The 9,839-nt window shown below is 34.7% G+C and overlaps 1 long non-coding RNA gene across 1 annotated transcript; it reads right to left on the bottom strand.

Moving 5' to 3' along the window:
• Positions 1-295: 295 nt before the first annotated feature.
• LOC135144504 (uncharacterized) lies at positions 296-880 on the bottom strand. Its single transcript, XR_010283169.1, has 4 exons — positions 757-880; positions 611-650; positions 470-527; positions 296-396 (listed from the first exon to the last, which is right to left on the bottom strand). It is a non-coding gene; the product is annotated as an uncharacterized LOC135144504 (long non-coding RNA).
• Between the last annotated feature and the right edge of the window lie 8,959 nt (positions 881-9,839).

The raw sequence follows: 9,839 nt of genomic DNA, 5'->3' as shown, positions 1-9,839 counted from the left end.
AGTTTGGCTTTTAAAATATATTTAATTTTTCAACTTAGCTACGAACAGAGATACCGAAATTCTCTAGCAGAGCCGAAGTATTCAAAAAAAAATACTATTCTAAGTTTAAGTAATTGTAATATACACAGTAAGTCTATGTTATAGTTGTATAACAAAATAAACTTATAAGGAGTTGAAAACTTACAAATAATATTGTTAAAATGGTTTTTTCTTAAGGGGACAAAGTTATTGTTATAAGTAAAACAGTTTTATAGCTTTAATTTACTGTTTTCAACTCTAAGTGTAACAAGCAAGATATATCACTCTAGTAAAATTTCACATAAATTCCTTTCTCTTTCTAAAGCTTTAATTTTATCGTTAAAAAGAGGAAGTATTTTAACCTTTACTTGTATAAGTCTACAAAAGGTGAATAATAAATAAAGTTTATAAGGACACAAGTTCAAATAAGCAAGAAATATAATAAATATACCGTTCCACGTTTTCTAATAAAGTTTTAAATTTTTCCTCTGCTCGTAATTGTTTTGAAACTTTTAGAGATTATTTTATTTTTATATATATAGTTTAAACAATATATATATAATATCTGTATAAGAGCTTTTAATTAAATAACCTGTGACTTCCCCGTCAGAAGAGAAAGATTCAAGTTGAGTCTTTAAAAAATAAATAAAAATAAAATGTAAAAAAAAATTGTAAGTGTTGAATAATAAAGATAACGGCTAAAGTTTCTGTAAAAATTATTATCTAGTCGCATAATACGCATGGATCATAGTTAAGCAAGTTGTCTGTAGAGAAAACTTTAGAAAGATCAACGTGCATTTGGTATTCAGTTAAAGATAAGTCCAAGTCCATAACTAATAGACACGAACTACAAAAATCAAACAAAAACTTTGAGAGCTTAAGAATTTCGAGAGGCGTGGGGAAACCTAACAAAATACCTCATTTTATTGGAAATCCCGTGTGAACTGCTACCATTTTTATCACAAGTGCCATAAAGTAAATGCTATACACAGCTCAATATTCTAAAAAAATTTTTAATACATACTATTTGTAGCATAGCAATTTTTTTATGTAATAAAGGATTTTTTTTTATAATTCAATCTAACGGGGACCTATTCTATTCCGTATCAATGTTACAGTTTCTGTATATAGGCCTACCATACCTTTCTCCTCACCAATAATTTAAAACTACCGCCCTTGTTGCTAACTTTTTTTTAGTATCTATTCTTTAAGTTTTATATTCAGAAAACCTCCATTTGTTAACTATCTTTGTTATAGAATGGTAGGCAGTTATATAGTTTAAAAAGTAGGGAAAAGTTGGGCCTAGGTCATTTAGTATTAGTTTTCATTAAAGTCGATTCTGATAATTTTAAGGTTTTTCATTACATTTAGCTTATATTTCAACCAATTTAAAGTTAGTCAACCAACGCTGAATATTATAACGAGCAATTTACCATTTATAAGTCCATATATAAACTTTTTCTGAGGGGTGTGATAACAAACTAATCTTGTCACAGTACCCGATTAAAACTGAAAATTTTTACGAATTCATAGGGACAGCAACATAAATATATGTGTGTCAGGTTGCCTTTCCGACTAAGATGAGTATGAAATTTTCAATTTAGTTTTGAACGGTAGCTTTCAGTATACAGGAATAGGAGAAGGTATAACTTGATTGTCTAGAGCACAAAAAAAGAAAAGCGTACACATTATATAGGTGGCTATACATTGGACTGATACTAAGCGTCTAAAGAACAGATGAATAAAAGTAAGTCTAGCTTCTTAAGGAACACAGTAAAAAGTAAGGATTTAGATTATATTTTTAACGATGTAAAAGGTTATTTTTTACTTAAATCAGGTTGAGCTCACTTTGACATAGTTTCTATATTAACACAAGGATTAATGCTGCTCCACCCTTACGTATTTTATAATAACCATATATTTTTCATTTTCTTAATTAGTTTTTTTTTCATTTAATGGAGCTATCAGACTATGTGCAAATGCGTTTTTTTCTTTTTACAGAGCACGCATAGAGATTTTACACGTGAGGTTTGTTCCAGAAGTTTCTCGAGACAATAAAATTTTACTCTGCGGAGAAAGCATAAGCATCCTTTTTATAGTAGACCATAAAGATGATCGTGTCGTTTGTGTATTAAAGCCGATGGAAAGTTTTTCGGCAACGTAATAAAGAAGACCACATTTATAATTATAACTCGTTAGCCCGTAACTAAGGTCTTCTGCCAATAATTAATGGTGTACTAAGTAAGCCATCCGTAGGTGGTTGAGTTAAAAATCAGTAGCCAGGTGCCCAAGGGGAGGTCTTAATGTGAAGGAGTCGTTTTTAACCACGGTCCGCCCGTCATTTGTCGTAGCAGCTTATTATGTCTCCTTTGAAGCGAAGAGACTATTTCTGGTGAGTTGTAGGCCCAGACCACAGATACGTATGTTATGATTGACCGGGTATACAACACACACAAGCGTCACTTGCTGTGTTACGAAACTTGCTTCCTGCACAAAGTAAAAGATAGAAAAGTTTGCATCGCTGCCTTGTGACCTTCGCTGGAAAGTTACATGGTTACTACGAGAGCTTATTGCCAATGAGGGCTGCTTGAGGACACCAAAGGTTTATCTTGTCTTCAAAGGGCAGTGACAGTGGTGGTGCAGAGCGCTTCTTGGCGATGAAATGGACTTTTCTTTCTTTTTGACTTTAAGTAAGATGTTTCTTGTTGCTTTCTAAAAATTAAAGTCGCAGATCGTTCATTCCATCAGGCGGAGGAGCACTTGCCTCGTTGAATGCTTAATGCAATCTAAATTATAACAGTGGTAGGGTTATAACGGTTTAACTTACTTCCCAACTGCTGATACAGGCTGATAGACCGGTAATTCTTTAAACCATCGCCTAAGCGCATATCCTTATGGGAACTACAACAGTAACCATCTTCATCGCAACGTAAAAGAGCCGAGGGCAAGCGTTCTAGTTGTTGAGGCGGCATGGAGGATCCAGCGGCACTATTGACATTTGCTCAACATTACGTTAATACTGTCGGTACCTGGTGCCTCCCGCTTTGGTAGGGCTATTATAATCTTAATTTCAACTGTGGAGATTGATCAGCTTCTCCTTGTCATCGAAAAAGTTTGACTTACAAAGCATTTCTTTTTCAATTAAAGGAGGTGACACACACTGAGAAGACAGATGAATTAGAAGAAGGTGTATATTTGTCTCCTCGTCTTCCGCCATCAAAGACGCCGTCCCGTAAGGGGGGTAGAGGTAAATGCGCCCACTATATTTTAGTAATGACAGAAAGAGACAAACGCGTTATCGCCAGCTTCAGAGATATGGCTCAACTTGATCGCCTACGGTGGGTTGTGATGTGTAAATGCGCCTGTGTAATGGATCAAGCGGTAAATTTACAGTGGGCTTTGTGACACCGTGGTTAGGTAAATTAGACGTGACGCACGCTGGTAGAACCTTTAGTTCATCGAGTAGACGGTCGAAATCGTTGTGAGGATGTAGTACGCCACGGCCACATAGCCTTAAATTTAGCAACTGCAATGCCGAGTGGATGGGGTCTCGTCGGTATCGCCGAAAATCTAGAAAAGGGTTGTCGTGAGGGCCCCTTCGAAGAATTTAGCCCGGTCTATAAAAGTCCTAGTAGTTGTCCTCGTGTCCTCTTTTCGTCGCCCAGCACAGGAAGGCCTTACAGATAGGCCGACAAAAATACCTAAAGAACACCACTTTTCGTTGAAATAATGTTTATAAAAATCGATATTTTGAACGTCCAGCGCCCCCGTCTCCCTTATGGACGTTGGGTACTAGTCCTACGACCCGAAGTCCGCGCTTATTGGAACGGGCACTAATAAAAGTACTGTTAACCTCTGAGTTCAAGCCACCTTATCCCAAGCCTCAGTTTATTTTGCTACTATAATTGAAGATAGAGTTGCTTCTATGCGGAGAGTGTGTGAAAATGTCCTTTTCATAGTAAAACATGGAGAAGGGGAAGCCCTTTCGGCCGCGTGATGAAATAAACTATATCTTTCATTAATCTTAGTAATCCATCGCGGGCCCCATTCAGTGGGTAATACTATGCAAGAGGCGGCGAGAAAAAACTTCTACGAGAAAAACTGCTACCATATTTTTAGGACATAAATCGGTCAGTCAAGTGATGATAAATTAACTTTAAATTAAATAAAGATCATCAAATTAAAAAGAAAAGAAACATGTTTATTATTCTTTATAATTACACATAATAACGCTTTCACATGCCCCTTTATTTTTAAATTAATCTCTATGAATCAACTTAAATTGGTAAAATTTGTAACTACAAAGGAGTAAGGGTTAAGGGTTAGGGCAAATACATATAAAAGTCACTTGGACAAGTAACTTTTTATTTTTCTCTTTTCTCTTTTCTTTTTCCTTGTTGTTTTAAATTACCCACTTACGGACTGGGTCTTTCGGGTGAGTGTTAAGTAGGTTTCCAGCGGGTTTCGTTCTAAGGGGGTTGAATTGGTATCACCCAAAGGCGGAACACAACGTGAATGCAATGACATCAGTTTTGGGTCATGTCACCCTCTACTCTACAAATGGGTCAACTTTGATGTTTCTGCAAGTCCTCTGCTGGGTCGGATTTTAATTAAACCCAGACTAATATGGCTAGTATCCGATTTGATACTTGAACTCATTGATTTGACATAAACCTGATGCAGAGTGACTATGGTACCTTCCTGAAACTGCTCTATTGTGAGCGTTGCGTTGTGCTTTGGGAAGCTTCTAGGATCTTTTGGGTCGTAGCGAAAGATATACTTTTAAACTTGGTAAAAATCTATGGTTGAATAAAGCCCTTTGGCAGGTGCTAAATTCTCTGTATCTGATGGCGAAGTTTTAGCTGGTTCTATTATCACGGGAAATTTGTAGCTTGATGAATGACTTTATAGCTTAAATCATAAATAAAGTAAGACACAAATAGGTATCATACAAACTATTCAACTTTCTTCTAAGCTTCGCCTTGAGTACTAGAATTTCCTTTCGAAGATGTTCTCAGTGTAACATTCCTAGAAAGTTCTGTTATTAGTTAACTACTACACTATATACACAGTTAATGAACACAGCTAGTTGCTAGATCAAGCTTTTGCGCCTGTCAGTAGCGAAGACAAACGCAGGCAGGAGAACTAGTTTAGCAATGGATAATGTTTTCTATAAATGATTTCTTTGTTTCGAGGGAGGCATACTTAGTCAAATCTCTTTGATTAAGCGTGTAATAGTATTAGTTACTATATATGATATATATGTGTCTCGGCGGATTTTTGTGTCGTTTCCTATATATTATATATAGTACTAGTACTATATATATATCCGCTCCGCTCCCTATTCAGGATAGTTTAAAAAACAGTAAATATAATTTTTTAGTGCTAAATTATATTTATTATACTTAATAAGTCACTTATTATAGTGTTACTACTAAGAAAAAAATTAACAAATTTTATAAAAAAAAGGTAAAGTAACTTAGAGCGCGCTTTGAAAATAATAGTTTATTATACTATTGGCTTGTTTGTTTTCGGGAAAAAGTTGTGTTAAGAACCAACGTAATATAGCACTTATGCTAATTATTGTGTGAGAAGGAGAGAAAAAAGAGTTCGTCCTTCGTTCACTTGGGTTGTCTTTAACTTTTGGACGCCCCGGCTCTAATCCACACACCATTAATCTCTAGTTCTGTCAGTCTTTGCCAAACTTAGAGAATTGATCTTAAATAATTTGTTGCGTAGACTGCTACTATATGAAGCTTACCGCTGCATAGTGCTGAAGTGTGAATACATTTTTAAAAAGGTTATCGATTCATATTGTTACATGTACCTACGTATATCTCGATGGGGTGCAAGTTCTGAAATCTTTACGAAACTAAGGGGAGCTATAAGTCTAAATGTTTCCCTACGGCTACTGTTATATTATGGGGTGACATATTTCTTAGGTACCTAAACCGTTTACTTGAACGGTAAAACTACTTACTCTTACCCTCAGATTTTTAAATTTAGCGCACCGGCTTACCCTATTTCCTCAAGCATATTACTAATGGCACTCAATTAGCACCAAATAATTCCTTATTTTTTTGATAAAACCAATACTGGGCGCTATCCCTCAAATAAATAAAGTTAAAATCTTAAAATGCTTAAATGAAGACTTTTAAAGCTTAGTACTGTATCCCACTACAAATCTATTGAAGCACAGTACAAAATCCTACTCTTACTCGAGCATATTAAGATTTAACCCCTTAAAGGTTACTGGTTACTTTGTTTACCGCTTGCCGTCCAGGTAATTTGCATGAGTATGACTATGGAAATTGACCCTAAACGACAGGCTTGGTCTCTAAACAATCTCTGGTGGATTTGAGTACCATGTTCTACTGGATTAGGCAGCAACCTACAAAACATAAAAAAGTGGTAAATTTAGTTAACAGAGAACGTTAAGTTAAGCATGGGTTGCGCGATCTATTTATTGGACAAAAAAAGTGTTCATTCTGTATATAAGAAGTTTATTTTTAGTTAAAAAGGTAAGTAAACAATTTTTAAGCTAGTGGTGAAGCCCTTCGAATGGAGGTAAATAGTGTTATTTGAATCACTCCTAAGGGCAGTCCTTTATGAGCTTAAGAAGTCTCTTTAAAGTACAAAACAACACTAAGAGAGCGGAGCGATACATCGGAACATACTAGTCAATAATCCTATTTTAAGTTTATACAAACCGTATAGTAGCTAATTCCCTACCTAATTTACTAGCTACCGTTTCTCTTATATAACTAGAGCTAGAACCTTAGCATCCCCAATTCAAAGGTAGTTCAACTGGCTCCATAAGGTACAGGCCAACTATGACGGCATTTATCAAGATGCAAGATCTCGATCGAAATAAGAGAGGGTTACAAAATAACACAAATAGCTCGAGCCAAAAGAAGACAAAATTTACTAACCATCACAAATTTGAGCAGTCTATGCGATGAACCTGTGATCTAACCTTTGATAGACTTCCCACGTGACCAATCAATTCTGAAGTAGGAGATCTCTTCATCTATTGTGCTTTTCTTACACTTGGAGCTTTCAGGCCAATTACTAACTCGCACGTAACTCTAGCTTACGGTTCTAATTTAAAAAATTTCTCCAAGGCTTCACTAAGGGTTAAACGGAACTTTGAAATATCTATGAGAATCGATACTGCAAACGCCAGTTCTAGTGAAAAACCCTAGTTGCCTAAAATGGCCATTTTAGAGTGGTAAATAGAGCGTGCTCCCGACTTGTTCGTTATTAACAAATCTAATACATGAATAGAAAAGTAGACCATTAGGCTAGCTTTGAACTCCTAATACTATTCAAAATTAGTAGAGTTCATTTAATACAACCTCACTTTAGGGCATGCCTCCCTACTAGTTAGAAATACTCAACATTATTGGCCCAAGTCAAAATAAAAGACTACTCTCAATAGCATTATCGATATTAACATAAATACTGAATAACCACACATACACGTCTGCCAGGTTCATTACTCTAACTTCCTTAGTTGTCAATGCTTATCCAACCTTTTGAGAGAAGTGATAATCTACGAGGTTACCGTATAGTATACAACTACAACCTCAAATGACTGAGAAGGCTTTTAGGGAGTTAAGCCCAACTCAAAAAGACTTAAAAATATATATTAGGATTTTTTTTTTTTGAAAACTTTCCATAATAATTCCTGGGGTTTCGCATTGGGGCCGATCCCAAATGCATGCGAGAATTCCTTTAAGAATTTACACTGTCTGTTAACAGTAGGAAATTTCGGGAAGTGAATTAACACAAGAGAACCCATACAAAGGAGGAAAGGGCATCCTTTTTTGAAGATGCGGTTAATCTCGACATTAAAAAGGTGTAAATGCATTTCCCTATTTGTATAATACATTTAGTTTACCAGATTAGTTTTATAAATATATCTTAGCGTATTTGTACCAACATAATGAAGTCGTTATTTTTATATGCGTTGGTAGAAAATTAATTTTCTATTCTGTTTATTCATTGGCTGGTTTTGAGCTTATCAATCGGTTTAACTACGGATTACTTTTCTGAGAAAATTTTGGGCTGCTTTTATATAAATATATTACTTGCCTAATTATGGTGTATGCTTCCTTTTGTTGTTCCTACTCTGAATGTCATATAAATAGACTGCAGATTTAAAATAATCACAGATGCTCCATGGTTCATATGTAATGCTCACATCGTGACTCCCAAACGAAAAAATCAAGACTTTGGTCTTACAAACTGCGACTAAATGCTATAAAAAATACAGTAAACATACCAATTGTTTATTAGCCACTGCCGTTAGTTATACCCCAGACAGGTGTAACAGGTATGAAAGACCTAGACACATTTTAAAATGGCTTCCTAAGCGCTTCGATTTACCATCCTAATTATTTCTCGTTTATTTACACTTTATTATTATTATTATTATTATTATTATTATTATTATTATTATTATTATTATTATTATTATTATTATTATTATTATTATTATTATTATTATATTATTTTATCATAAATAATCATTATATAATAGTGACAGAGTATACACATAAACTATTATTTCCTATATGCTTAATCGACTCAAGTATTATTATAAATCAGTTAATATATATATATATTAAAAGCAGCGTATTATAGTATATATATATTATCATCTAAACCACTTTATATTATTATTATTTACTTATCTATTTATTCTAAGTATTCTTTACAATAAAATCTGCTTTTTTTTTGTTTGGTTTTGCTGTGTACTTCTTTCTTTTTATAACTTGCCCGTGTCGAAATAAATCGCAATTGAGAAAGAGGACACGTTCGTCTGGCCATGGGTTGGTACGCCAATATTAAAGCTAACGACTCTTCGAGAGGGAGTGGATCCTTCTTTACCTCTCTTAAAGTTTTAGAGGGATTACAGGAGACTGTAGTATGCCAGTAAAAAAATAAAATAAATAAATAAATAAATTTTTCAAATAATTTCTATTTGAATATTTTTTGCACAATGATTAATTCAAAATAGTTGTGGTTTGTTCTACGTACACCGAACCATGCTAAAATTTATACAGCTTTATTATTGGTTTGTGTCCTAAAAACTTGCGTAAAATCTGTTACCGCGTGCTGAGGGGGGCCACTCCATTGACAGCGAGGACAAATTTTAGTCATTTGTCTTTGTTATAAGTAGGGTCGGATTATAATGTTAAAGGTAGTATTTTGTTATGATGCCCGCTATATCCATCAAAGGGTAGTTGTCCTTGACGAGGAGGGAGCGTATGTGTACGAGTTTTATAGGCCATTTCTGTGAAAATGGTTCTTACTTAAAAAAACCACGGTGCGTTGGTTAAAAATCATCACGCATCTATTTATAAAGTAATATAATTTTTTTTAAATTCTCTTAGTAGGTTTACGTCCAGGCGGTCGGTGTAATAAGAAACTTTAATACTTCGGGCTCTCTTTTGAGGGTAGTCGCATATATTTCTAGATGTAGTCGCATTTTTTAAAATTGGGTTTTCAAGGGTGTGGTCAGGCTACGTTTGATCACTCACGGAAGTATTAGTCATGGTCTAGTACAAGTAGAGACAGCAATCTCTTACAGGATAAAAATGAATATTTTGAACCTTTTCACTCAGTTGGTCTAACTACAACTTTTTACACATTGTGTTACCCTCACACGTGGTATAAAATAAACTTTAGTGATCAATAAAAGATATAAAACAAGCTTCTTCATTGGTGGAACAGCGATTCACACGCTCACCCTGCATACTAAACCAAAAAGATTCTTCCTGGCCCTTGAGAGGAGCTTATATATATTTACAAAA

This window comes from Zophobas morio, unplaced genomic scaffold, assembly GCF_036711695.1.
Source record: "Zophobas morio isolate AGI-343-1 ecotype UQ-CSIRO unplaced genomic scaffold, CSIRO_AGI_Zmor_V1 ptg000106l, whole genome shotgun sequence".
NCBI lineage: Eukaryota > Metazoa > Arthropoda > Insecta > Coleoptera > Tenebrionidae > Zophobas > Zophobas morio.
The sequence above is the reverse complement of the archived record's forward strand: the minus strand, read 5'-3'. Positions and strand labels throughout refer to the sequence as shown.